Source organism: Protobothrops mucrosquamatus, unplaced genomic scaffold (assembly GCF_001527695.2).
Source record: "Protobothrops mucrosquamatus isolate PMUCROS unplaced genomic scaffold, P.Mucros_1.0 scaffold468, whole genome shotgun sequence".
In the NCBI taxonomy this organism is placed as follows: Eukaryota; Metazoa; Chordata; class Lepidosauria; order Squamata; family Viperidae; genus Protobothrops; species Protobothrops mucrosquamatus.
In genome coordinates, this window is record NW_015386789.1 from 925,597 (window position 1) to 933,758 (window position 8,162).

An 8,162-nucleotide genomic window follows, 5' to 3' on the forward strand; every position below is an offset into this window, starting at 1 on the left:
ATCTTAAAACTTTGCCTTGTTCTGAGGAAGAAAAAAACATTTTCTTCATGCCTGAATATCAAATATTCACTAAACATTCTCAAAATACTGTAAGAATATCTATCTTTGGTTGAGCATTAGCAGAATTAAGGAGAATGGACCCATTACTTCATTTGGGCAAATTTATATATATTTTTCAGCACTTTAAAGTGGGTCTCAAATAAAATACAACCAGAAATTGTATTTATGAAATGCTGTTTTAGCTTGTGTTTTACATTTGTTACATTTTGTTATTTTGTTAATAGACTTTTCACTGTTCCTCATAAGCTGGTTCAAAGAAAGACAGGATTTATATTTTCTAAATAAATAAAAATTGACATTAAGACATATTTATTGTAACTGCCTGGTTTCAAGAGAACCAGTTTGGTTTTGTGGTTAAGATACCAGACTAGAAACTGGAAGACTCTGCATTCTAATCCCACTTTAGGTATGAAAATCAGCTGGGTGACTTTGGGCCAATCACTAGGAGACGGTGAGTTCTAGTTCTGCCTAAGGCATAAAAGCTGGCTTGGGTGACTTTGGGCCCGTCATTCTCTCTCAACCAAACCCACCGCACAGGATTGTTGTTGTGGGTTGTATGTGGAAAAAAAAGATAGATTGATAATAATAATAATAAGAGATAGCATTGCTGATTTTTAAAAAATGCAATCACAAAAAAATCTTAACTGATTTATCAGCTAGCTCAGGGGTAGTCAACCTTGGCTCTTTTATGACTCGTGGACTTCAACTCCCAGAATTCCTGAGCCAGCCATGCTGGCTCAGGAATTCTGGGAGTTGAAGTCCACGAGTCATAAAAGAGCCAAGGTTGACTACCCCTGAGCTAGAAGATCTTTGCGGAATATTCTGTGTTTGATTACAAGACTTTAAAGTGATAGACCTGCCAAGATATTTCATCTCTAAATTTGACAGAAAGCAGAAGGATTTTCTAACATCTGAAGCATCTCAGGACAAATCCATCAAAAATATATACCAACCAGATAGGCAGCCTTCAGCAACATTGCAAATGGCCAGTCTTAGGAGAGGAAGCCACACCCACTTCCTGTGACATGGAGAGAAAAGGGAAAGAATTCACAATCAATAGAAAGTGTTAAGTCTCGCTTTTAGCAATTCAAATCATTCTCCTTTCACTTTGCTTTTGGGATAAGAAAACATCTTTGGAAGACCCGAGTACTAAATCCTATCTATGATATAAATACTGAGTTTGCAGTGCAATGTTGAATCTGCAGACTGTCAGCAAAGCCATTGGAAGGCACAAAAGCATCTACTGTATATTAAAGTGAGATGTTAAATATCTTGGAGCTAGCTCATGGCTTAAAGTAATCTGCTCCCCCACTCAAAAAAACACCTTTTACTTTTACTGAATAGCCCATTCTTTTCCACAAAGAATTTAATACCCACCTCCAGCCAATTTCCCATTGCAACAGCTATAAGTTATTTTTGAAAACATCAGTCACATATTATCTCAAGCTATGTGACAGATGTTATATCTAGCTAGGCTTAAACTGAGCACCTTTAAGTGCCACTTAATCAAGGTGGATTCTTAGGGGTCATTCAATTAATGTTTCAACTATTCATGAATGCAAGAACATAAAACAGAACACAGGGAGATGGGGAAGGAATGCCCGACTTTTGGCAGATCTAACCCAGCCTTCTTTTCTGAATAGGAGACAGTCCAAATCTTCTGCGCTGTTTCCTCACCAACAAGTGCAGAACCCATTAATGATTACAACCATAGACAATCCCCCCTCTACGGGTTTCTCATTTTAGAAACAAGCCTCATTTGCCATGACTTACATTTATTGAATAATGCATTGTACAAAAAGATAGTTTTACCGATACTAAAACTGCCCAGTTCACTTGGTGATGAATAGAATAGAATAGAATAGAAGCTGGAAGGGACCTTGGAGGTCTTCTAGTCCAGCCCCCCACTTAAGCATCTCAGACAGGTGATTTTACAGTCTCTTTTTAAAAACTTCCAGCGATAGAGTGCCCACATTTTCTGCTAGTTCTTATATTATGAGAAAGGAAGGAAATGTTCTCTCTAGTAAATCTCTGCAGCATGCATAATGTACATCAAGGATGGACAATCTATTAACTTCAAGATTTTTTTGAAATACAATCCCTGTAATTTAACCACTGGCCAGACTGCCATGGAAATGCAATCCAAAACCTCTGGAGAATGGTATACACAGGTGACAATTTTGCAACACTGCAATGTTCACTTGTAGTCTGTTTCAGACTTAAACTCCCCATAATACCCATTCCAAGTTAATTTGAGTTTAAAGCGCTCACAACCTTATATTAAGGAGAGTTATTACTTTTGGTTTTATTGTACAGGGACAAGTAAACTACTTTGTGAGCTTAACTTCAAGAACAAAAGAACCAAAACTGACACAAATCTGCAGAATCACCTCAGTCTAAACTGAATACTAGAAGCGGATTCCTCAGCACTGTTTCATTTAATCCAGGGATCAACTTTTATATCTCTTTCAAATGTGAAATTAAATTATATAAGGCACAAGAGACATTTTAATAGGAAAGGCTTTAGGTAGTTTTATTTCAGTGAATGTAACCACAGCTATCTTCCAGTATTTAGGCTCAGAAGGGAAGTCTTGCATCTCAGAATCTGTATCTTGTTCAAGATTTGCTTTTTCTTTTGAAAAATGAACCACAACTGAAAATCACAGCTTTTCATGATGAAAAGATAGGTTTTCCATTGTCTTGTTTAAACTGCCATTTCTTAAAGCAATTTCATTTTGAACTGTGCTTAGTGGTCTGGAAAACAAATTGTTCATTTTCTTCTTTCACAGCGTGATAGAGTTCCACATTTTTAAAATTTTATTTATCTCTCCTTATGGAATTTAAGGCAACCTACATAAGGTTTCCAGATAATCTCCCATCCATTTGCCAACCAGATTAAAACCTCCTTATCTTCAGCAAAGCAGCTGCATCAGGTATCTCCAAACAATTCATAATTTTAAAAAATTCTATTTAGATTGAGTGGAAAAAGCTGAGGGAAGATTTTGAGGAAAAAATGGCCAGGCAAGGAAAAAGGATCTCTTCTTTATGCAAAATGGTAAAACAATTGTGACTGAAATGTCATTATATCCTTTTTTATAGATACATTTGGCACGTTAACTATATATTCACTGTACCTCACTAAATCAGAAAAAGGTTCAGATGCAATAGCATTTCAGCTTAAGCCTCTGAACTACAAAATGGATGATTGTCCATCCAATTGTATGGCCTTAATTTCAGTAATATGGAATTCTTTCAGGAAGAATACCGTAGCTTTAGGCCTCTTCTAATATTTATGTTTAGCCAACACTAATCTTTTTGTTGAGAGATTACGTGTACCCTGTTCCTGACAGGTAAGCCAAATGTACAGTGGAATGAATAACCATCAAGACAGAGCAAATTAAAGGCCAAGTAAGTTTTAAGAATCAAAGGGGCTACTAAAACAAGCCTATCAAGGGAATATACCACAGACCACTGTAGTAGAGCTCTTATCATAGTCTATATGACATACCTTGGACTTAAAATAGCTTGTGAAAAGTAAACCCTTTCTATGTGGATCAGCTTAGAAACTTTATTTTGTACATCAGTCTATTTCTAAAACAAAATACTGCCATCAATCAGTGACATTTTTTGGCTGAAATTCAAATATGTAGCCACACTTAAAATTAAGCATCAGGAAAAAAACCCAAAGTTTAAATTCCCAAAAGTAACCATCACATGGGCTTCAAAACTATAACAAAAGCATGCTTGCATGTCAATCCAAAACATATGCACATACATATGTAAACAAAATGGCTGAGTTCATACAACATATTTAAACAATTCTGTTCCAAACTAGCACCCGCATTCATACACCATGCTAAGCTTGGCTGGCTGTAAACTGATTGTTTTTTTGCGAATTAGTGTGTTTTGTTAACCCAGACCATTTGGTTAGTTGACAGTTGAAAATGTTATGCAAAGCCACAAAATGGATTATCTGATTTGTGAACTAGCCAATCCAAGTTAAATCTGCAGAACTCTCTCTCTCTGTGTGTGTGTGTGTGTGTGTGTGTGTGTGTGTGTGAGAGAGAGAGAGAGAGAGAGAGAGAGAGAAATAATTCTAGTTACTGAAAAAAGTATCAGTATTACTATATTTATTATGGCTGCCCACTCCAGACAATTCTGGGTGGCTTACAGTTGCCAAATGCCTCCCAAGAGGGAGATAATTTGCTTAACAATAAAGTTGAATCTTTTTAAAAACAAAGTTAAAATCATATTTGCTCTATTTATACTTAGGACTTCTTTGTACTCTGAAGCCCGCTTTCCTCAGTAAATGCCAGTCCATCATTTTATATTACAAGAAAGCAACCCCAAAGCATGCATCTGACTATCCCAAATTGGTTTTGGGGAGACATCAAACAATTAGTTAGAGAGGGTTTCTGATGAATCAGTGAGTACCCAGAGCCAGGTAGAGGACAAGAGAGGAACCAGAGGAAATCCTTACCACCGAGGAACAAATCAAGAAGGGGGAAAAAGAAGTCAAGAAATCTCCTATTAGGAAGAGAAAGCAACCTTCAGACAAATTGTCCAACTCCTGATTTCTGCAGCAGACAGAAAGGAAGCCCAGCTGCACCATGAAAAATAACTCCCCTTCTTGCTTTCATGTCACACACCCTGCTTTCCAGCTGCCCCTCACCATTTAGCAACCCTGGTCCCCCTCCCCCCAATCAGGACCCTAAATCATCCACCCCAACTGCATCCCAGGACAGCCTGCTCACACGTGCCTCCATTTGGCGGGGCCTCCTTCCCCAAGGAGCGCCCTCCGGATAGAGCTGCCCCTTCAGACCCTCTCTGGGGTCTGGGGTCTCCCCTGGGTAGCCTTCTCTTTCCTCCCCGCACAGGAAAGGAGGCTGTGGAGTCTCAGGCCGGAGGATGCTCGCTCCACAGAAGGCCAGACCAGGAGGAAGGCTCAGCTTCCTCCAAGGCGAGGCGAAGGAGCCAGACCAGACCCCCCGCCCGAGGAACCGAGGGCTGCCCCTTGGGCAGGCATACCCACCATCCCCTCTCGGCCCCCATCTCTCGAGGGAGGGAAGCGCCCACGCCGGAGGCCCATCCGCGGCGCTCGGGGAGGGAGCCAAGCCCGCCGAAGAGAACGGGCCGGCCGCTGTCACTCAGCCAGGATGGCCCGGGCTGCCCCAGGAGGGTCGGGCCTGCGCGGGGCGGAGGCGTCCCGCACCTGGCGGCCAGGCCTCCTCCGCCCTCTTGGCTCGTCCTCCCCGCGCGGTGGCCTCCCGCCCGCTGGCTCACCTGCGGCCGAGCGCCGGGCTGCTTCAGTCCCTCGCCGCCGTTATCGCCGCCGCCGCCGCCATGTTCCGAAGCGCAGGGAGGTGGGGAAGGGGAGGGACGGGGAAGGAAGCCGCCTGCCCGGCCCGACGCCGCCCCCTGCCGCCTGAGGAGGCGCCGGGGAGGCCGGCCGGAGGGATGCCAGGCCTGGGCCGCGGCGGGGCAGCCGAGCTCCGAAAGGGCCCAAGCGGCGAAGCGGGATGGGCTCGTCTCCCCGTTTCCCTCGCTTTGGAAGCGCGGGGACGGGAACGTGTGGAAGGAGCAACCCGGGGTGGCTGCCCCGCCATTGTTCGCGAGGGCTCGAGGGAAGGCCGGGCCCTTTCAGTTGGGTCCTCCTTTTTATTGTAGCGTTATAAATCTTGATCTAAATCTTACTGAAGTACAGATTTCAGTGCAGGAGTGTGTGTGTGTGCGTGCGTGCGTGTATGTATATATGTTTGGGTTCTTGCCCCCCTCTTATTATAATGTTATAACTCTTGAGCCATGGGATATTTTAAGTTCAGGGTTTTTTATTTTAATGTTACAGGTTGATCCATTGTATTACTTTAATGAAGTTTTCAATGCGGTAATATTTAAATTTGGTGTCCCTTCTTTTATTGAAACGTTATACAGTAAATCTTGACCCATTGTATTGTTTCAGGGCAGATTTTAACATTTAAGTTTGATGGTGTTTCTTTCCCCTTTTATTGTAATGTTATAAACCCCAAATCATTGTATTATTTCAATATCAGATTTCAGTACAGGAATATTCAAATTTGGTGGGTTGTTTTTTTTTGAAGGGGGAGAGATCTGTAGATAGATTTTGATCTTGCATCTGTTGCCTTCCTTGTGTTTTTCATGATCATACCTAATACTCCTTCCTCCTTCTGTTTTCCCCCCAACAACAGCCGTGTGAGGTGGGTTGGGCTGAAAGAGTGTGACTGACCCAAAATCACAAAGCCTGCTTTCATATCTAAGGCTGGACTTGAATTCACCATCTCCTAGTTTCTTCCTTGGTGCCTTAATTACTAGACCTATGATAAGCCTAACATAAATTTGGGTCATCCCTGTGGCTGTCCATGATGTGTGGTCCAGAATCAGCTAACGATGCTTGTATGTACTGTACATCAATCTGAATATAGCTAACTCTTCCCTTAGCTGTGCTCTGAATCAGGATAGAATTAATGTGTTGCAAGAGTGACTGGCATCAAATTTTAGCCTTTATGTCTGCACATAGGGCTTTGGAAGGATACCAGGATTATGGTATTCCCTGCACCAAGCTCAGAAAGGAGCCCGGGAAGTCCAACCCTCTGTTCAGTGCAGGACTGGCTCGCGTTACTGAACAAGAGATGGATGATTTGGCTCTCTGGGAATTTGAAGAAAAAGTTATAGTTTTCAAGCTGTTCTATTTTTACTAAGTGATGGTTATAACATTGTCTTGGCAATAACTGACCTACTTGAGAGATGTTTGAAGTATTAATGTTAAAAATAAATCAAGATTTCATATAGGGAAAATGCCTACCTTGCTACATAACTAAAATAAACTATACATGTGATTAGAGGAGAAAATGATTGATTTATTGAATGATTAGATTTATATGCTTCCTTTCACGAACTCAAGGCAGCATACATAACACTTCCTCCTAGCTTTCCTATTAAGTAGGTTGGGCTGAGAGAATAACTGGTCCTAAGTAAAAACTATAGAATATAGAGAATTAACAATGTCAACTGCAGTTAATTTTCTTTAAATAGCATTTACTTTAAATATAATTTGATGTTTGTCTGGTCCTGTCCACCTTCTGAATCCATCAGAAAGGCATTAAAAAGATACCATCAGAAAGATACCACTAGGCCTAAAACCTAGTTAAATCAATGAGAAACCACCAAATCACTTTCTATCACAACTCTGGAAGATTCCTCATGATTTATGCAAGCACATGGTTTTATAAGAATCATCCACTTTGACCTGTGTGGGTGTGGGTGTGGGTGTGTTCCATTGTGGATCTGGCTTGTAGGAAGAAGGCATTAATAAACTACTTTTTTTTTCAACTGTTGAAAAAAACATGGAGATCCCTATGTAATCATCACTATGATCTGTTTAGGTCAAAGACCCATAATCAGAAGAGCAAATTCATTTAATCACAAAAGAAACAGAAAAGAGCAAATTAAAAAAAGAATAATAATACAATTAAAATTAATCAAGCGACATAAAATACTAAAAAACTCAAGCTAGTACACCCAGGAGCAGATGTAATCACTTATTAATGAGACAAAGCCAGACTACAAGCCCCCTTACAGTGATTTCAGTTGAGCAAAACTTGGCTACTCTTCTTGAAATTTCAGTCGATTGTTGTGAAATTCTCACTTGACCCGTGCAGATGGTTAACTAGCAGAAGCATTAATATGTCAAAGCTTCCGTTTTGTGGGAGAGGTATCCCAATAGTGCATGGAAGACTGGTTCAATTGTCTGCTTTGGACAGGGGCAGTGACAATCTTCCAAGCCCATGTTCTGTCTATTTTCTACTACTGGAAGGGCAGGGCTTTGAGACTGGCCAGAGAAAAGGCTATTCTGCGAAGAACAGGACGGAATATTTATAAGATAATTAGCAGGAGGGAAGGATCTTCTGAGCAATCCATCTTTATATTAATGAGTTTGCTTCCATGTCACTAGGCATCCAGTTCAACACAATATCTTGATATGCTTTAAAGAGTATTGTGCATTAAATGTGAGGCTCAAGAAGCTTAAAATGGAAGGGATACCTTCCTTATGCAGAAGATTTGACACAAAGAAAGGAAAGTCTTTA